The 21557-nt window shown below is 54.3% G+C and overlaps 1 protein-coding gene across 1 annotated transcript in view; it reads right to left on the bottom strand.

Annotated features, from left to right (window-relative positions):
• Positions 1 to 21557, bottom strand: part of LOC144768660 (syntaxin-1B-like) — a 311508-nt gene that overhangs the window by 122498 nt on the left and 167453 nt on the right. The gene's annotated exons all lie outside the window — the stretch shown is intronic.

The following is a 21557-nucleotide window of genomic DNA, read 5'->3' as shown; positions in this document are numbered from 1 at the left end:
GTCTCTGACGTCTGTGACCCCCCTGCCCCGACCCAGGCAGGGGGTCAGTTTAGACAGTATTTCAGGACCAAAGCTCTCACTGCTGTGTTTCAGGTCCACGGAGAACTCTATAGAGTGACACTTCAGCGCTTCGCACATTTCATCCAGATTAAAAATGACACCGCAACCAGTTCACATCAGCACTAAACAGTATCCCCTCTGTTCTGAAGCGACACACGCAGTCCACCCAGTTTTCACAGCTCCACAGACAGTTCTCCCAGACTGTCAGCGCCACACACGCAGGTCACATAGTATTCCAGCACCAATAACAGACCTATTGTTTGGAGACTAAAACAGCTCAGTACACGTCAGCATGGCAAACCTGGACTCTGGCGTTCCAGCACCATGGAGAGCTCCCTCGGCACGAAAGACCCACGCACGGTTCACCAACTTTTCCTCAACCTGAACAGTTCACAGCATTTCAGCATCGCACCGTTTCCCAGTGCGTGAGCAACACTGCCAGAGGCGCAACTAGAGCCACATTTTGGGTGGGGGTGGGGGGGTTTTGGGGGCTAAGAAAAAATTTCGGGGGTCTGAAACTATAAGCAGTAGGTAGAGTGGCTCAGCAGGGGCTCTTAGAAGGGGCGAAACATCAACAAAGCCTCTTTAACATGCATATGGTCTTTTAAAGACCTGTGAAGTGCTCGGGTGCGGCTGCGTGTGTGCCCGGGAGCTGTCTGAGTCTGAGCCCGGGCTGCGACACAGGGGGGGTGGGGGGTGGGGGGGGGGGGGTGCGCGCCTGAACACAGCTCACCAGTCCTTAAGCACCAGAGACAGCTCTATCAGTCTTTCAGCGCCACACACAGTACAGCCAGGTTTTCCCACACCAGAAATAGTCCACATGCTATTTCGGCTTCACAGATAGCCCCCAGCACCACACACAGTTCACGTTGTATTCCATCACCACCACGGGTTACAGAGTATTTCAGCACCAGGGACAGCTCCCCGGCGGTTCCCCGTTATGTCAGCGGCAGACAGGTCCTGGGACCTTCAAGGCCGCAGGCGCTATCCCCAGTGTTACCGCATATCTGTCTAACCGTGTTTAAGCACCGCGCACACGGGGGGCGCCGCACAGCGGCTGCCTCTCTCTCCTCTTGTCGACACACGCCCGCCCTGCCGTTACTCACTCGGCCGTGTGACTCAGCCGCGCCCCCTCCCCCTCCTCTCTTGAAGGATGCGGCCCCCGTTAATCAATCAGACGGGGCCGCGAGCTTTGCAGCGACAGGGCCGCCTCTGCGTGCACTGCAGCGACTGCACACCCCGGATCGTGCCCTGAGCTGCAGTAATGGCTTATCTGGGCTTCGTGCCTCAAACTGCACTGCAGCATTCGCGCGCTCGGGCTCTGTGCAGTGTGCCTCGATGCAGCAGCTGGAAACGCGGGTTTGTGCATTCCACTGCACCGTGACAGCCACCGTCCCGGTGTCTGTGCCCTCCACTGCACTGCGGCAGTCGCTCGCTCGTGGGTGTCTCGCTGTACTGTAACAATCACTCAGCCTGGGTGCAGCTCAGTGGAGGGCACACACTGCACACACGGGGTCGAGCCCTACCGCTTATCCACGAGCCGTGCCGTCCAGTGCAGCGACTGAAAAACCCAGGACCTGTGCCTTCCACCCCACTGCGCACCAGGGTCCCGTGCACTTCAATGCACGGCAGGCAGTGCACACCAAGGCTCTGTGCCATCCAGTGCACTGCAGTACTTGCAAACTCGGGGCATGGGGATTAACCAGCGCTGGGGCAGCCATCGTTCCGCGATCGGTGCCCTGCGCTGGGGCAGCCACTGCGTCAGAGTTCTGCGCACTGCACACAAGCATGTGCTGCTCACCCCTTATCTGGCACGTACCCCGGTGTCTATGTCCACAGAGCGCTCCATCTCATGACTGAAAAGAGCAGTCTGCGTGTTTTCGAGCAAGCAATGAATACAATGAGCACTCGCTATGTTCTGGACCTGACAGTCGGTGATGGGAGCGTCTGCATGGCCTGGAGGGGCAGTGGCTGCAGGTAACAGTTTACATGCTCCAAGCCTGGCAGTCACTGCATTCTGTATGTTCTCAGTCCAGCATGGACTGCAGCCAGCAGCCTGTATGTTCTGGGGATGTCATTAACTGTATGAGCAGTCTGTATGTTCTAGGTCTGGCGGTGACTGCAGTAGGCATCGTGGAAGTTCCCAGTCCAACGCTGGTTGCAGGGAGCAGTCTGCATGTTCTGGGTCCCGCATTCACTCTATGGAGCAGCCGGTTTGTTCTTGCCCTGGCCCTGATGGAAGCTTCAATGTTCCATCCTGTGGGGCGCTGCAGGGATGGGTCTGCATGCTCTATGTATGGCCTTCACTGCAGGGAGCGGTCTGCACGCTTTCGGTATGGCCTTCACTGCAGGGAGCGGTCTGCGCGCTTTAGGTATGGCCTTCACTGCAGGGAGCGGTCTGCGCGCTTTAGGTATGGCCTTCACTGCAGGGAGCGGTCTGCGCGCTTTAGGTATGGCCTTCACTGCAGGGAGCGGTCTGCACGCTTAGGTATGGCCTTCACTGCAGGGAGCGGTCTGCACGCTTTAGGTATGGCCTTCACTGCAGGGAGCGGTCTGCACGCTTTAGGTATGGCCTTCACTGCAGGGAGCGGTCTGCACGCTTTAGGTATGGCCTTCACTGCAGGGAGCGGTCTGCACGCTTTAGGTATGGCCTTCACTGCAGGGAGCGGTCTGCACGCTTTAGGTATGGCCTTCACTGCAGGGAGCGGTCTGCCACTTTAGGTATGGCCTTCACTGCAGGGAGCGGTCTGCGCGCTTTAGGTATGGCCTTCACTGCAGGGAGCGGTCTGCACGCTTTCGGTATGGCCTTCACTGCAGGGAGCGGTCTGCGCGCTTTAGGTATGGCCTTCACTGCAGGGAGCGGTCTGCACGCTTTAGGTATGGCCTTCACTGCAGGGAGCGGTCTGCACGCTTAGGTATGGCCTTCACTGCAGGGAGCGGTCTGCACGCTTTAGGTATGGCCTTCACTGCAGGGAGCGGTCTGCACGCTTTAGGTATGGCCTTTAGTGCAGGGAGCGGTCTGCACGCTTTCGGTATGGCCTTCACTGCAGGGAGCGGTCTGCACGCTTTAGGTATGGCCTTCACTGCAGAGAGCGGTCTGCACGCTTTAGGTATGGCCTTCACTGCAGGGAGCGGTCTGCATGCTTTAGGTATGGCCTTTAGTGCAGGAAGCGGTCTGCACGCTTTAGGTATGGCCTTCACTGCAGGGAGCGGTCTGCACGCTTTAGGTATGGCCTTCAGGGCAGGGAGCGGTCTGCGCGCTTTAGGTATGGCCTTCACTGCAGGGAGCGGTCTGCACGCTTTCGGTATGGCCTTCACTGCAGGGAGCGGTCTGCACGCTTTAGGTATGGCCTTTAGTGCAGGGAGCGGTCTGCACGCTTTAGGTATGGCCTTCACTGCAGGGAGCGGTCTGCACGCTTTAGGTATGGCCTTCACTGCAGGGAGCGGTCTGCACGCTTTAGGTATGGCCTTCACTGCAGGGAGCGGTCTGCACGCTTTAGGTATGGCCTTCACTGCAGGGAGCGGTCTGCCACTTTAGGTATGGCCTTCACTGCAGGGAGCGGTCTGCGCGCTTTAGGTATGGCCTTCACTGCAGGGAGCGGTCTGCGCGCTTTAGGTATGGCCTTCACTGCAGGGAGCGGTCTGCGCGCTTTAGGTATGGCCTTCACTGCAGGGAGCGGTCTGCACGCTTAGGTATGGCCTTCACTGCAGGGAGCGGTCTGCACGCTTTAGGTATGGCCTTCACTGCAGGGAGCGGTCTGCACGCTTTAGGTATGGCCTTCACTGCAGGGAGCGGTCTGCACGCTTTAGGTATGGCCTTCACTGCAGGGAGCGGTCTGCACGCTTTAGGTATGGCCTTCACTGCAGGGAGCGGTCTGCACGCTTTAGGTATGGCCTTCACTGCAGGGAGCGGTCTGCCACTTTAGGTATGGCCTTCACTGCAGGGAGCGGTCTGCGCGCTTTAGGTATGGCCTTCACTGCAGGGAGCGGTCTGCACGCTTTCGGTATGGCCTTCACTGCAGGGAGCGGTCTGCGCGCTTTAGGTATGGCCTTCACTGCAGGGAGCGGTCTGCACGCTTTAGGTATGGCCTTCACTGCAGGGAGCGGTCTGCACGCTTAGGTATGGCCTTCACTGCAGGGAGCGGTCTGCACGCTTTAGGTATGGCCTTCACTGCAGGGAGCGGTCTGCACGCTTTAGGTATGGCCTTTAGTGCAGGGAGCGGTCTGCACGCTTTCGGTATGGCCTTCACTGCAGGGAGCGGTCTGCACGCTTTAGGTATGGCCTTCACTGCAGAGAGCGGTCTGCACGCTTTAGGTATGGCCTTCACTGCAGGGAGCGGTCTGCATGCTTTAGGTATGGCCTTTAGTGCAGGAAGCCGTCTGCACGCTTTAGGTATGGCCTTCACTGCAGGGAGCGGTCTGCACGCTTTAGGTATGGCCTTCAGGGCAGGGAGCGGTCTGCGCGCTTTAGGTATGGCCTTCACTGCAGGGAGCGGTCTGCACGCTTTCGGTATGGCCTTCACTGCAGGGAGCGGTCTGCACGCTTTAGGTATGGCCTTTAGTGCAGGGAGCGGTCTGCACGCTTTAGGTATGGCCTTCACTGCAGGGAGCGGTCTGCATGCTTTAGGTATGGCCTTTAGTGCAGGGAGCGGTCTGCACGCTTTAGGTATGGCCTTTAGTGCAGGGAGCGGTCTGCACGCTTTAGGTATGGCCTTCACTGCAGGGAGTGGTCTGCACGCTTTAGGTATGGCCTTTAGTGCAGGGAGCGGTCTGCACGCTTTAGGTATGGCCTTCACTGCAGGGAGCGGTCTGCATGCTTTAGGTTTGGCCTTTAGTGCAGGGAGCGGTCTGCACGCTTTAGGTATGGCCTTTAGTGCAGGGAGCGGTCTGCACGCTTTAGGTATGGCCTTCACTGCAGGGAGTGGTCTGCACGCTTTAGGTATGGCCTTCACTGCAGGGAGCGGTCTGCACGCTTTAGGTATGGCCTTTAGTGCAGGGAGCGGTCTGCACGCTTTAGGTATGGCCTTCACTGCAGGGAGCGGTCTGCACGCTTTAGGTATGGCCTTTAGTGCAGGGAGCAGTCTGCACGCTTTAGGTATGGCCTTCACTGCAGGGAGCGGTCTGCACGCTTTAGGTATGGCCTTTAGTGCAGGGAGCGGTCTGCACGCTTTAGGTATGGCCTTCACTGCAGAGAGCGGTCTGCACGCTTTAGGTATGGCCTTTAGTGCAGGGATCGGTCTGCACGCTTTAGGTATGGCCTTTAGTGCAGGGAGCGGTCTGCACGCTTTAGGTATGGCCTTCACTGCAGAGAGCGGTCTGCACGCTTTAGGTATGGCCTTCACTGCAGGGAGCGGTCTGCATGCTTTAGGTATGGCCTTTAGTACAGGGAGCGGTCTGCACGCTTTAGGTATGGCCTTTAGTGCAGGGAGCGGTCTGCACGCTTTAGGTATGGCCTTCACTGCAGGGAGTGGTCTGCACGCTTTAGGTATGGCCTTTAGTGCAGGGAGCGGTCTGCACGCTTTAGGTATGGCCTTCACTGCAGAGAGCCGTCTGCACGCTTTAGGTATGGCCTTCACTGCAGGGAGCGGTCTGCATGCTTTAGGCATGGCCTTCAGGGCAGGGAGCGGTCTGCACGCTTTAGGCATGGCCTTCAAGTGCAGGGAGCGGTCTGCACGCTTTAGGTATGGCCTTCACTGCAGGGAGCGGATTGTACGCTTTAGGTATGGCCTTCACTGCAGGGAGCGGTCTGCATGCTTTAGGCATGGCCTTCAGGGCAGGGAGCGGTCTGCACGCTTTAGGTATGGCCTTCACTGCAGGGAGCAGTCTGCACGCTTTAGGCGTGGCCTTCACTGCAGGGATCGGTCTGCACGGTCTGGGCATGGCCTTCACTGCAGGGAGCGGTCTGCACGCTTTAGGCGTGGCCTTCACTGCAGGGATCGGTCTGCACGGTCTGGGCATGGCCTTCACTGCAGGGAGCGGTCTGCATGCTTTAGGCATGGCCTTCAGGGCAGGGAGCGGTCTGCACGCTTTAGGTATGGCCTTCACTGCAGGGAGCGGTCTGCACGCTTTAGGCGTGGCCTTCACTGCAGGGATCGGTCTGCACGGTCTGGGAATGGCCTTCAGTGCAGGGAGCGGTCTGCACGCTTTAGGCGTGGCCTTCACTGCAGGGATCCGTCTGCACGTTCTGGGCATGACCTTCAGTGCAGGGAGCGGTCTGCATGCTTTAGCTATGGCCTTCAGTGCAGGGAGCGGTCAGCACGCTTTGGGAATGTTCTTCAGTGCAGGGAGGGGTCTGCACGCTTAGGTATGGCCTTCACTGCAGGGATCGGTCTGCACGGTCTGGGCATGGCCTTCAGTGCAGGGAGCGGTCTGCACGCTTTAGGTATGGCCTTCAGTGCAGGGAGCGGTCTGCACGCTTAGGTATGGCCTTCAGTGCAGGGAGCGATCGGCACGCTTTAGGCATGGCCTTCACTGCAGGGAGCGGTCTGCATGCTTTAGGCATGGCCTTCAGCGCAGGGAGCGGTCTGCATGCTTTAGGCATGGCCTTCAGTGCAGGGAGTGGTCTGCACGCTTTAGGTATGGCCTTCACAGCAGGGAGCGGTCTGCAAGTTTTAGGTATAGCCTTCAGTGCAGGGAGCGGTCAGCACGCTTTAGGCTTGGCCATCACTGCCGGGAGCAGTCTGCACGCTTTAGGCCTGGCCTTCACTGCAGGGAGCGGTCTGCACGCTTTAGGTATGGCCTTCACTGCAGGGCGCGGTGTCCACGCATTAGGTATGGCCTTCAGTGCAGGGAGTGTTCTGCACGCTTTTGGTAAGTCCTTCACTGCAGGGAGCGGTCGGCACGCTTTAGATATGGACTTCACTGCTGGGAGCGGTCTGCACGCTTTAGGTATGGCCTTTACTGCAGGTAGTGGTCTGCACTTTCTAGGTATGGCCTTCACTGCAGGGAGCGTTCTGTGCGCTCTAGGTATGGCTTTCACTGCAGGGAGCGGTCTGCACGCTTTAGGTATGGCCTTCACTGCAGGGAGCGGTCTGCCACTTTAGGGATGGCCTACACTGCAGGGAGCGGTCTGCACGCTTTAGGTATGGCCATCAGTGCAGGGAGCGATCTGCATGCTTTAGGTTTGGCCTTCACTGCAGGGCGCGGTCTGCACGCTTTAGGTTTGGCCTTCAGTGCAGGGAGCGATCTGCATGCTTTAGGTTTGGCCTTCACTGCAGGGCGCGGTCTGCACGCTTTAGGTTTGGCCTTCACTGCAGGGAGCGGTCTGCCACTTTAGGGATGGCCTACACTGCAGGGAGCAGTCTGCACGCTTTATGTATGGCCTTCACAGCAGGGAGCGGTCTGCACACTTTATGTATGGCCTTCACTGCAGGGAGCGGTCTGCACGCTTTATGTATGGCCTTCAGTGCAGTGAGCGGTCTTCACACTTTATGTATGGCCTTCAGTGCAGGGAGCGGTCTGCATGCTTTAGGTATGGCCTTCAGTGCAGGGAGTGGTCTGCACGCTTTAGGTATGGCCTTTACAGCAGGGAGAGGTCTGCAAGTTTTAAGTATAGCCTTCAGTGCAGGGAGAGGTCTGCACGCTTTAGGCACGGCCATCACTGCCGGGAGCGGTCTGCACACTTTAGGCATGGCCTTCACTGCAGGAGTGGTCTGCACACTTTAGATATGGCCTTCACTGCATGGAGCGGTCTGCATGCTTTAGATATGGCCTTCACTGCAGGGAGCGGTCTGCGCACTTTAGGCATGGCCTTTACTGCAGGGAGCGGTCTGCACGCTTTAGGTATGACCTTCACTGCAGGGAGCGGTCTGCATGCTTTAGGTATGGCCTTCACTGCAGAGAGCAGTCTGCACGCTTTAGGTATGGCCTTCACTGCAGGGAGCGGGCTGCACTTTCTAGGTATGGCCTTCACTGCAGGGAGTGGTCTGTGCGCTTTAGGTATGGCTTTCACTGCAGGGAGCGGTCTGCATGCTTTAGTTATGGCCTTCACTGCAGGGAGCGGTCTGCCACTTTAGGGATGGCCTACACTGCAGGGAGCGGTTTGCACGCTTTAGGTATGGCCATCAGTGCAGGGAGTGGTGTGCGCGCTTTAGGTATGGCCTTCACTGCAGGGCGCCGTCTGCACGCTTTAGGTTTGGCCTTCAGTGCAGGGAGCGATCTGCACGCTTTAGGTTTGGCCTTCACTGCAGGGCACGGTCTGCACGCTTTAGGTTTGGCCTTCACTGCAGGGAGCGTTCTGCCACTTTTAGGGATGGCCTACACTGCAGGGAGAGGTCTGCACGCTTTAGGTATGGCCTTCACTGCAGGGAGCGGTCTGCGCGCTTTAGGTATGGCCTTTACTGCAGGGAGCGGTCTGCGCGCTTTAGGTATGGCCTTCACTGCAGGGAGCGGTCTGCACGCTTTAGGTATGGCCTTCAGTGCAGGGAGCGGTCTGCAGGCTTTAGGTATGGCCATCACTGCAAGGAGCGGTCTGCGCGCTTTAGGTATGGTCTTCACTGCAGGGAGCGGTCTGTGCGCTTTAGGTATGGCCTTCACTGCAGGGAGCGGTTTGCCACTTTAGGGATGGCCTTCACTGCAGGGAGCGGTCTGCCCGCTTTATGTATGGCCATCAATGCAGGGAGTGGTCTACTCTGCGTGCTTTAGGTATGGCCTTCAGTGCAGGGGTGTGTCTGCAAGCTTTAGGTATGGCCTTCACTGCAGGGAGCGGTCTGCACGCTTTAGGTATGGCCTTCAGTGCAGGGAGCGGTCTGCTCGCTTTAGGTATGGCCATCAGTGCAGGGAGTGGTCTACTCTGCGCGCTTTAGGTATGGCTTTCAGTGCAGGGAGTGGTCTACTCTGTACGCTTTAGGTATGGCCTTCAGTGCAGGGATCGGTCTGCATGGTCTGGGCATGTCCTTCAGTGCAGGGGGCGGTCTGCACGCTTTAGGTATGGCCTTCAGACCAGGGAGCGGTCTGCACGCTTTAGGCATGGCCTTCAAGTGCAGGGAGCGGTCTGCACGCTTTAGGTATGGCCTTCTCTGCAGGGAGCGGTCTGCACGCTTTAGATATGGCCTTCACTGCAGGGAGCGGTCTGCATGCTTTAGGCATAGCCTTCAGGGCAGGGAGGGGTCTGCATGCTCTATGTATGGCCTTCACTGCAGGGAGCGGTCTGCACGCTTTAGGTATGGCCTTCAGTGCAGGGGTGTGTCTGCAAGCTTTAGGTATGGCCTTCACTGCAGGGAGCGGTCTGTGCGCTTTAGGTATGGCCTTCAGTGCAGGGAGCGGTCTGCACGGTCTGAGTATGGCCTTCAGTGCAGGGGTGTGTCTGCAAGCTTTAGGTATGGCCTTCACTTCAGGGAGCGGTCTGCGCGCTTTAGGTATGGCCTTCAGTGCAGGGAGCGGTCTGCACGCTTTAGGTATGGCCTTCAGTGCAGGGAGCGGTCTGCGCGCTTTAGGTATGGCCTTTAAGTGCAGGGAGCGGTCTGCACGCTTTAGGTATGGCCTTCACTGCAGGGAGCGGTCTGTGCGCTTTAGGTATTGCCTTCACTGCAGGTAGCGGTCTGCATGCTTTAGGCATGGCCTTCAGGGCAGGGAGCGGTCTGCACGCTCTATGTATGGCCTCCACTGCAGGGAGCGGTCTGCACGCTTTAGGTATGGCCTTCACTGCAGGGAGCGGTCTGCACGCTTTAGGTATGGCCTTCACTGCAGGGAGCGGTCTGCATGCTTTAGGCATGGCCTTCAGGGCAGGGAGCGGTCTGCACGCTTTATGTATGGCCTTTACTGCAGGGAGCGGTCTGCACGCTTTATGTTTGGCCTTCACTGCAGGGAGCGGTCTTAACGCTTTAGGAATGGACTTTAGTGCAGGGAGCGGTCTGCACGCTTTAGGTTTGGCCTTCACTGCAGGGAGCGGTCTGCACGCTTAGGTATGGCCTTCACTGCAGGGAGCGGTCTGCACGCTTACGGTATGGCCTTCACTGCAGGGAGCGGTCTGCATGCTTTAGGCATGGCCTTCACTGCAGGGAGCGGTCTGCACGCTTTAGGTATGGCCTTCAATGCAGGGAGCGGTCTGCATGCTTTAGACATGGCCTTCAGGGCAGGGAGCGGTCTGCACGCTTTGTGTATGGCCTTCACTGCAGGGAGCGGTCTGTACGCTTTCGGTATGGCCTTCATTGCAGGGAGCGGTCTGCATGCTTTAGGCATGGCCTTCAGGGCAGGGAGCGGTCTGCGCGCTTTAGGTATGGCCTTCACTGCAGGGAGCGGTCTGTACGCTTTCGGTATGGCCTTCACTGCAGGGAGCGGTCTGCATGCTTCAGGCATGGCCTTCACTGCAGGGAGCGGTCTGCATGCTTTAGGCATGGCCTTCAGGGCAGGGAGCGGTCTGCACGCTTTCGGTATGGCCTTCACTGCAGGGAGCGGTCTGCACGCTTTAGGTATGGCCTTCACTGCAGGGAGCGGTCTGCACGCTTTAGGCGTGGCCTTCAGTGTAGGGAGCGGTCTGCACGCTTTAGGTATGGCCTTCACTACAGGGAGCGGTCTGCACGCTTTAGGTATGGCCTTCAGTGCAGGGAGCGGTCTGCACGCTTTAGGTATGGCCTTCACTGCAGGGAGCGGTCTGCACGCTTTAGGTATGGCCTTCAGTGCAGGGAGCGGTCTGCATGCTTTAGGTATGGCCTTCAGTGCAGGGAGCTGTCTGCGCGCTTTAGGTATGGCCTTCACTGCAGAGAGCGGTCTGCACGCTTTAGGTATGGCCTTCACTGCAGGGAGCTGTCTGCGCGCTTTAGGTATGGCCTTCACTGCAGGGAGCGGTCTGCACGCTTTAGGTATGGCCTTCAGTGCAGGGAGCGGTCTGCACGCTTTAGGTATGGCCTTCAGTGCGGGGAGCTGTCTGCGCGCTTTAGGTATGGCCTTTAGTGCAGGGAGCGGTCTGCACGCTTTAGGTATGGCCTTCAGTGCAGGGAGTGGTCTGCACGCTTTAGGTATGGCCTTCAGTGCAGGGAGCTGTCTGCGCGCTTTAGGTATGGCCTTCAGTGCAGGGAGCAGTCTGCATGCTTTAGGTATGGCCTTCAGTGCAGGGAGCGGTCTGCACGCTTTAGGTATGCCCTTCAGTGCAGGGAGCTGTCTGCGCGCTTTAGGTATGGCCTTCAGTGCAGGGAGCGGTCTGCACGCTTTAGGTATGGCCTTCAGTGCAGGGAGCGGTCTGCGCGCTTTAGGTATGGCCTTCAGTGCAGGGAGCTGTCTGCGCGCTTTAGGTATGGCCTTCAGTGCAGGGAGCGGTCTGCACGCTTTAGGTATGGCCTTCAGTGCAGGGAGCGGTCTGCACGCTTTAGGTATGGCCTTCAGTGCAGGGAGCGGTCTGCACGCTTTAGGTATGGCCTTCAGTGCAGGGAGCGGTCTGCACGCTTTAGGTATGGCCTTCAGTGCAGGGAGCTGTCTGCGCGCTTTAGGTATGGCCTTCAGTGCAGGGAGCAGTCTGCACGCTTTAGGTATGGCCTTCAGTGCAGGGAGCGGTCTGCACGCTTTAGGTATGGCCTTCAGTGCAGGGAGCTGTCTGCGCGCTTTAGGTATGGCCTTCAGTGCAGGGAGCGGTCTGCACGCTTTAGGTATGGCCTTCAGTGCAGGGAGCGGTCTGCACGCTTTAGGTATGGCCTTCAGTGCAGGGAGCGGTCTGCACGCTTTAGGTATGCCTTCAGTGCAGGGAGCTGTCTGCGCGCTTTAGGTATGGCCTTCAGTGCAGGGAGCGGTCTGCACGCTTTAGGTATGGCCTTCAGTGCAGGGAGCGGTCTGCACGCTTTAGGTATGGCCTTCAGTGCAGGGAGCGGTCTGCACGCTTTAGGTATGGCCTTCAGTGCAGGGAGCGGTCTGCACGCTTTAGGTATGGCCTTCAGTGCAGGGAGTGGTCTGCACGCTTTAGGTATGGCCTTCAGTGCAGGGAGCTGTCTGCGCGCTTTAGGTATGGCCTTCAGTGCAGGGAGCGGTCTGCACGCTTTAGGTATGGCCTTCAGTGCAGGGAGCAGTCTGCACGCTTTAGGTATGGCCTTCAGTGCAGGGAGCGGTCTGCACGCTTTAGGTATGGCCTTCAGTGCAGGGAGTGGTCTGCACGCTTTAGGTATGGCCTTCAGTGCAGGGAGCTGTCTGCGCGCTTTAGGTATGGCCTTCAGTGCAGGGAGCGGTCTGCACGCTTTAGGTATGGCCTTCAGTGCAGGGAGCAGTCTGCACGCTTTAGGTATGGCCTTCAGTGCAGTGAGCGGTCTGCACGCTTTAGGTATGGCCTTCACTGCAGGGAGCGGTCTGCATGCTTTAGGCATGGCCTTCACTGCAGGGAGTGGTCTGTGTGTTTTGTGGACTGACAGTCACTTCAGTGAGGCGTCAGTTGTTTAGGACTGGCAGTTACTGCAGGTAGCAGTCTGTGTTCTGTGCTGGGAGTCACTCCGAGGAGTAGTCAGTCTGTGCAGGGCCTTTCAGACACTGCATGGGGTAGTCTGCGTGCTTTGGACCTGCTGAATTCGATGCAGGGGGCAGTGTAAATGCACTGTGCCTGCTGATCACGCAGCCCGTGTGCTGTGAGTACTCCAGTCAACGGAGGGAGCAGCCTGTGTGTAACGTGCCTGCCCCACTGCATGATCTGCGCCTGTCCCTCAACTTTGGAGCAGTCTCTGCGTTCTGAGAGAGACCAGTACTCCTCGGTACTCCAGTTGGGATGGCAGATGCATGGATCAGCCTCCCTGTTCTGAGCCCGACCGTCGCTCTGGTGAACGCCTGTATATCCTGGGCCTGAAAGTCGCTTCCGGAAGCAGACACAAAGGGCTCCGTCTCGCAGCCCCTGCAGGAGGGGATCTCCCTGTTCTGCACCTGGCACTCACTGCGGTAGGTCGCCTGCAAGCTCTGAGCCTGACAGCCGCTGCAGGGAGCTGCCTGCGCGTCGTGTTCTTTGCCTGAAAGCGACTGCAGTGTTCAAATGACGCTCACTTTAGGAGCCGAGGGTTCCAAGCCTGGCTATCGGTGCAGGGAGCAAGCTTTACGTCACGGCTATGGCCGTCATTGCCGTTTGTATGTTGCTAGCTCAGCTGTCATAGACTGCAGGGAGCTGTTAGCATGCACGTATGTGGCGCTGTTTGTACAGCCCAAGCCTGGCTGGAGAGCAGCGGAGTGTTGAGCAGCTGCCGAGCTCCCGGGGATGGGATTTGTCCTGGTTTTTTATTTGGCAGGTAGCATGCAGACTCCTACTGTGTAGGCTGGTGGTGCATTTTGTAGGTGAGCCCCAGGTGGCCGCAAGCACTTCCGGTTTCCTTGGGGATGCTGTTCCGGGTCCTGGGTGCAGAGATGGACAGAGGCATGCATTAGGGTGACCAGGCGTCCCCATTTTGCCAGGACAGCCCCTGTTTTTAACCAGCTGTCCCAGCAAATTTCAAGAAATTTAGTTCATGTCCCCGTTTTTGGAGAGGGTCGACTGAAAACAGTGGGAGGTGTTTTTTTAGTTTTTTACAAAGCAGGGATAGTTAGCAGTTGTTTCAAGAAAGCAATTTTACAGACAAGCTACTGGGTTTAAAAATTGCATTGTATGTATAGTCTTACTGCCTGTTCTGTAATTCTCTGCTGAGGAGCGCTGTCATCGCTTGAAGTAAAATTGTAGTCCTTCTTCTATTTTTGTGAAATGTCCCGGTTTTTGGCTTTAAAATTCTGGTCACCCTAGCATGCATGCCTCTGATCCTTTCCTGCTTGCATTGCTTCGTCTCCACTTTGTTTAGTTTCTTGGCCAGATGTATAAGGGAGCCATTTTGGAAGCCCCAGCTGGTGATGATCAGTGTCTCTTCCAGACGATGCAGGATACGAGGAGGAGCCAATGATGCCCTTTCTTTTGGGACAGTGTGATTGGACGTCTCCAGGGCCCTGCTGAGAAGTGCAGCTGCATGCACCATCCTATCCGGTGTGCCCTGTGGTCTAGAGAGGCCGCTGAGTCGCGCATTGCCTCAGTGTCGGTGGGAGAGGTTGATCATAGTGATATTGCGTTGGCTGTTAGCCGGGAGAGAGGCCCACTCGGTTGCACATGTAGTTGTATGGCTGTTTCCGACCAGGAGAACATCAGTCGTAAGCTGATCCAAAGAGACGCCTGTAAGTGGTGGGTCTATCTCCCATTGTTGAGTGCTCTGCGTAAGGGACGGGCCCAGCCGACATTTCAGGGAGCTGCTTGCGGGTGATGGGCACAGCTAAGCTGATTGCAGAGAGGTGTGTGTAAGAGATTGCTTGGTTTGACATTGCAGTGGGCTGTTGGTAGGAGATGGGTCCATCTGACGTTGCACAGAGATGTATTAAATGGATGTGTCCACCTGGATTTGAAGAGAGCGATATGTAATTGAGCCCTCTGGGTAATATTGGGAACAGACGTCTGTTAGCAATGGGTCCAGGAGAAATAGAAGAGAGTCATCTGAAAGAGAAGGGTGTGGCTGGCATTGTTGACAGTCATCGGTAAGCAATGGTTCCAGCTGACATTGTAGTCCATAGATTGTTGGTCTGGCAGTTGGGGCAGTGAGCCATCTGTGAGTGATTGATTCGACTGGCATCGTAGAGAGTCGTCTGTGAGTGATGGGTCCAGTTGAGATTGCAGAGTCATGTCTGAAGTGATGGATCCAGTTGAGATTGCAGTGTTATCTCTAAGGGATGGGTCTGGCTGACATTGCAGAGTCACCTGCGAGTGATGGGTTCAGGTGACATTGCAGTGTCAGCTCTAAGGTGATGGGTCCGGATGACATTGCAGAGTCATCTCTAAGAGATGAGTCCAAATGACATTGCAGAGTCATCTCTAAGAGATGAGTCCAATTTAGATTGCATAGTCATCTCTAAGTGATGGTCTGGCTGATCCTGCCGCGTCACCTGCAAGTGATGTATTCAGGTGACATTGCAGAGTCATCTCTAAGTGATGGTCTGGCTAACTCTGCAGGTGATGGGTCCAGTTGACATTGCAGAGTCATCTGTAAGTGATGGGTCCAGATGACATTGCAGTGTCATCTGTAAGTGATGTGTCTGTATGACATTGCAGAGTCATCTGTAAGTGATTGGTCTAGGTGACACTTCAGTGTTATCTCTAAGTGATGGGTTCAGGTGACATTGCAGAGTCATCTGTAAGTGATGGGTCCAGGTGACATTGCAGTGTTATCTCTAAGTGATGGGTCTGAATGACATTGCAGGGTCACCTGCAAGTGATGGGCTCAGGCGACATTGCAGTGTCATCTCTAAGTGATGGATCTGGATGAAATTGCAGTGTTATCTCTGAGTGATGGATCTGAATGACATTGCGGGGTCACCTGCAAGTGATGTGTTCAGGTGACATTGCCGTGATATCTCTTAGTGATGGGTTCAGGTGACATTGCGGGGTCACCTACAAGTGATGGGTTCAGGTGACATTGCCGTGATATCTCTTAGTGATGGGTTCAGGTGACATTGCGGGGTCACCTACAAGTGATGGGTTCAGGTGACATTGCAGTGTCATCTCTAAGTGATGTGCCCAGGTGACATTGCAGTGTCATCTCTAAGTGATGTGCCCAGGTGACATTTCAGTGTCATCTCTAAGTGATGGGCCCAGGTGACATTGCCGTGTTATCACTAAGTGATGGGCCCAGGTGACATTGCGGGGTCACCTACAAGTGATGGGTCCAGGTGACATTGCAGTGTCATCTCTAAGTGATGTGGCCAGGTGACATTGCAGTGTCATCTCTAAGTGATGGGCCCAGGTGACATTGCGGGGTCACCTACAAGTGATGGGCCCAGGTGACATTGCAGTGTCAACTCTAAGTGATGGGTCAGGATGAAATAGCCAGTGTTATCTCTGAGTGTTGGACCCAGGTGACAGTGCGGGGTCACCTACCAGTGATAGGTTCAGGTGACATTACAAGGTCACCTACAAGTCATGGGTCCAGGTGACATTGCAGTGTCATCTCTAAGTGATGGGCCCAGGTGACATTGCGGGGTCACCTACAAGTGATGGGTCCAGGTGACATTGCAGTGTCATCTCTAAGTGATGGGCCCAGGTGACATTGCGGGGTCACCTACAAGTGATGGGTCCAGGTGACATTGCAGTGTCATCTCTAAGTGATGGGCCCAGGTGACATTGCGGGGTCACCTACAAGTGATGGGCCCAGGTGACATTGCAGTGTTATCTCTAAGTGATGGACCCAGGTGATAGTGCGGGGTCCCCTACAAGTGATGGGTCCAGGTGACATTGCAGTGTCATCTCTAAGTGATGAGCCCAGGTAACATTGCAGTGTTATCTCTAAGTGAGGGGTCCAGGTGACATTGCAGTGTCATCTCTAAGGGATGGGCCCAGGTAACATTGCAGTGTTATCTCTAAGTGATGGGTCCATGTAACATTGCTGTGTTATCTCTAAGTGATGGGCCCAGGTAACATTGCAGTGTTATCACTAAGTGATGGGCCAGGTGACATTGCGGGGTCACCTACAAGTGATGGGTCCAGGTGACATAGCAGTGTTATCTCTTAGGGATGGGTCCAGGTGACATTGCAGTGTCATCTCTAAGTGATGGGCCAGGTGACATTGCGGGGTCACCTACAAGTGATGAGTCCTGGTGACATTGCAGTGTCATCTCTAAGTGATGGGTCCAGGTGACATTTCAGTTTCATCTGTAAGTGATGGGCCCAGGTGACATATCAGTGTTATCTCTAAGTGATGGGCCCAGGTGACATTTCAGTGTCATCTGTAAGTGATGGGCCCAGGTGACATATCAGTGTTATCTCTAAGTGATGTGCCCAGATGACATTGCAGAGTCATCTCTAAGTGATGGGCCCAGGTGACATTTCAGTGTCATCTGTAAGTGATGGGCCCAGGTGACATATCAGTGTTATCTCTAAGTGATGGGCCCAGGTGACATTGCAGTGTTATCTCTAAGTGATGGGCCCAGGTGACATATCAGTGTTATCTCTAAGTGATGGGCCCAGGTGACATATCAGTGTTATCTCTAAGTGATGGGCCCAGGTGACATTGCAGTGTCATCTCTAAGTGATGGGCCCAGGTGACATTGCAGTGTTATCTCTAAGTGATGGGCCCAGGTGACATTGCAGTGTTATCTCTAAGTGATGGGCCCAGGTGACATATCAGTGTTATCTCTAAGTGATGGGCCCAGGTGACATTGTAGTGTCATCTCTAAGTGATGGGCCCAGGTGACATTGCAGTGTTATCTCTAAGTGATGGGCCCAGGTGTCATTGCAGTGTTATCTCTAAGTGATGGGCCCAGGTGACATTGCAGTGTTATCTCTAAGTGATGGGCCCAGGTGACATATCAGTGTTATCTCTAAGTGATGGGCCCAGGTGACATTGCAGTGTTATCTCTAAGTGATGGGCCCAGGTGACATATCAGTGTTATCTCTAAGTGATGGGCCCAGGTGACATATCAGTGTTATCTCTAAGTGATGGGCCCAGGTGACATATCAGTGTTATCTCTAAGTGATGGGCCCAGGTGACATTGCAGTGTTATCTCTAAGTGATGGGCCCAGGTGACATTGCAGTGTTATCTCTAAGTGATGGGCCCAGGTGACATATCAGTGTTATCTCTAAGTGATGGGCCCAGGTGACATTGCAGTGTCATCTCTAAGTGATGGGCCCAGGTGACATTGCAGTGTTATCTCTAAGTGATGGGCCCAGGTGACATTGCAGTGTTATCTCTAAGTGATGTGCCCAGGTGACATTGCCGTGTTATCTCTAAGTGATGGGCCCAGGTGACATTGCAGTGTTATCTCTAAGTGATGGGCCCAGGTGACATTGCGGGGTCACCTACAAGTGATGGGTCCAGGTGACATTGCAGTGTTATCTCTAAGTGATGTGCCCAGGTGACATTGCAGTGTTATCTCTAAGTGATGTGCCCAGATGACATTGCAGAGTCATCTCTAAGTGATGGGCCCAGGTGACATTTCAGTGTCATCTGTAAGTGATGTGCCCAGATGACATTGCAGAGTCATCTCTAAGTGATGGGCCCAGGTGACATATCAGTGTTATCTCTAAGTGATGGGCCCAGGTGACATTGCAGTGTCATCTCTAAGTGATGGGCCCAGGTGACATTGCAGTGTTATCTCTAAGTGATGGGCCCAGGTGACATTGCAGTGTTATCTCTAAGTGATGGGCCCAGGTGACATATCAGTGTTATCTCTAAGTGATGGGCCCAGGTGACCTTGCGGGGTCACCTACAAGTGATGGGCCCAGGTGACCTTGCCGTGTTATCTCTAAGTGATGTGCCCAGGTGACATTGCAGTGTTATCTCTAAGTGATGGGCCCAGGTGACATTGTGGGGTCACCTACAAGTGATGGGCCCAGGTGACATTGTGGGGTCACCTACAAGTGATGGGCCCAGGTGACATTGCGGAGAGCCACCTGTAAGCGACAGTGTCTCACTGACATTGTAGTCTGTATGGTAGGTTCAGAGACAGACGGCTCCCGGCACCGGCTGCCAGTGTTGAGCATGTGTGGGCGACACTGCACAGAGGGGCCTGTACAGTGGTCGTCTTTGCATGACTTCAGGGAGCTGTTCTATGTCTCAGCATGACACACTTCTGGGATTAGGCGGCGCGGTTCTGGTTTTGACTGTCCCTGCAGGGAACACTCTGCCTCTGATTCCAAGACTTGTCTCGCTTTGAAGAGCAGTCTAGACGCTCTAACCCCAGCAGTCACAGCAGGCAGAGTCTGCATGATCTGTGTTGGTTGTGGGGAGCCTCCTGCATGTTGTGGGGTAGACAGTCCCTTCAGGAATCATGCGGCAGCACCTGACACTCACTGCAGGAGCAGCATTAACTTAGTGTTGAGTGTCAAAAACAAACTTGCAACATGCACAGAGGATCAATAATACTTAAAAACACCAAAGGGCACGAGATGCATCATTGTCACTAATCTGAAAAGTTACTTCTTTTCATACAGTTCAGATATAAAAATACCACAACGTGAAAAAATCTTTAAATGCACCCAATACATAATTTCTATTTCAATTTCCGATTTTATCATTAATGGGCTAAGATTTTTTTTCGTTCTGTGCATTTATACAAAGAAACCGTCACCAATGTCTTGGCCTCTTGGTACATTGAACAGACATATGATATGATTCATAATGTGGTACAAAACAGTTCACATGTAGTCCTAGCTAAAGTATATACGTGTAATAGCTCCTTATAGGAATGGTCTATAGGATAATGCACATGAAATCAATACTTCTATTTTCACACGAATGTTTAGACGTTATTGGCAGGACTGCTGGATTTATTGTATTTTTGGGGCTGTGGCGTTTGCCACATATTAATGGCTATGCTGCATTTGCCACATAATCCATCTGCTGTACATCCTGCAGATTTTACCAAAAAACACTTTTGTTTCTAGCCTTAATGGATCAAAAGTTACTAAAACCCCAGCAACATGTGTTGCTGTGCAGTGAAAGGCCCTTCGCCCAGGCGGACTGGTCACCTTTCTGTTCCTTATTGGTGCTTTTGAGTGATAAACTGGTACTAATGAGCCGAAAGATTTGCTCAGACAGTGTTAATGTGTAAAAAAGTCACTAAATGTGTTTGCCTTTTCTTGCCACATAATTTAGGCAATAAATCCGCATAATTTGGTCTTCCCTGCGGCATAATTCCAGATTTCCTTGTTATTGTTGGTTAATAGTGATCATTCATTTTGTTTCTCAGTACAAACGTTTTAAAGTCTTTGGCGAAGTCAGTGCACGTAGAAAACCCAGTCCTTGGTAAATATCCAAGTTTTCCATTGCCAGTGGCGGCTGGTAAAGTTTGAGAGGGGTGGGTGGATGCTGATAAAGTTTGAGAGGGCGGGCTGGATACTGGTAAAGTTTGGTAAAGTTTGAGAGGGGTGGCTGGATGCTGGTAAAGTTTGAGAGGGGTGGCTGGATGCTGGTAAAGTTTGAGAGGGGTGGGTGGATGCTGATAAAGTTTGAGAGCGGTGGCTGGATGCTGGTAAAGTTTGAGAGGGGTGGGTGGATGCTGGTAAAGTTTGAGAGGGGTGGGTGGATGCTGATAAAGTTTGAGAGCGGTGGCTGGATGCTGGTAAAGTTTGAGAGGGGTGGGTGGATGCTGGTAAAGTTTGAGAGCGGTGGCTGGATGCTGGTAAAGTTTGAGAGGGGTGGGTGGATGCTGGTAAAGTTTGAGAGGGGTGGGTGGATGCTGATAAAGTTTGAGAGCGGTGGCTGGATGCTGGTAAAGTTTGAGAGATGTGGGTGGATGCTGGTAAAGTTTGAGAGGGGTGGGTGGATGCTGATAAAGTTTGAGAGGGCGGGCTGGATACTGGTAAAGTTTGGTAAAGTTTGAGAGGGGTGGCTGGATGCTGGTAAAGTTTGAGAGGGGTGGCTGGATGCTGGTAAAGTTTGAGAGGGGTGGCTGGACTTGGCTGGGCGGGGGGTCAGGGGCAGCCGCGGTCTGTGCAGGTAACAGAGGTGGGGCCGCTCAAGGGGGGATTTCGAGGGGCGATGCAGAGAGAAAATTAAATAAATAATTAATTTTATTTTACCTCTGCATCGTCCCTCGAAAAACCCCCTTGCCTGGCGCCACTGCCCCACCGCTGTTACCTGCACGGACCGCCCCCTAGTCAGGGGGTGGTCAGAGGGGGCACTTTAGGGGTGCACCACTCAAATAAAGCGAGTTACCATACAGTAAGCACCTAGACAACGGAGTTGTAGCTTTTAGACAGAAGCAAATACAGAATTTAATGAAGAAGTCGAATATAAAAGAAGAAACTAGAAGTCTCTCTTTGGATTTCGAAAGAAAAGAGGGCAGCGTAAGCTGGGCAAAAAGCTCTGGCCTGATAAAGAAGTGACTGTAAACATTTTCTTTTGCTCCAACGGTTGTCCTGGAATTAAATGCTCTTGTTGCAGCCTGAACAGCCTTCTCAGTTCACCTGAAATGGAGTGATGGAGAGAGATGTGTGCTTCTAGAGCCCAGCACCCTGCATATGTGTCTGTTTCTTTAAGGTATAGAGATTTCCAGCTGGATTCTGCCAAATTTCCCTTTCTAAAAACAGATCTCCATAAGTCTGACAGCCCTTGATAAATCGACACAGATCCCCTTTGTAGTTTCGTGAGCTCACCAGCAGGCTACCAAAAAAAAGGAAGTTGTGCCTGAATAACATCCCGGTGGCTTAGACCTAGTTAGGGTTTTTAAAATGATCCCATTCATATTGATTTGAGCTGGGGCTACCATCAGTGGTGGCTGGCATCTAAGGGGAGGGGGGGGGGGCGTACCTGAATGCGACCCGACGTCCTCTGGTCCACTTCTCATAATGGAACTGGAAGCAGCAGCTCCCTGCATATATTAAAATAACCCACTTACCTTACATAAACAAGATGCCCTCCGATCCGGACCTCCTCTTTAGCAGGAACTGAAACTGGATGCAGCAACTTCCTTGGCCAATCCTGGCACTGCTCTCACCAGCATGAGAGCAGCCTCAGGATTGGTGGGAGCGGCCTCACTCGGTGTTCCACAGTGCTCTGGAGGCTTTGGCTTGCTCTAGGGTTAGAGGCACATGTGC

This window comes from Lissotriton helveticus, chromosome 7 (genome assembly GCF_964261635.1).
Source record: "Lissotriton helveticus chromosome 7, aLisHel1.1, whole genome shotgun sequence".
NCBI lineage: Eukaryota > Metazoa > Chordata > Amphibia > Caudata > Salamandridae > Lissotriton > Lissotriton helveticus.
This window is presented reverse-complemented; position numbering and strand designations above follow the sequence as displayed.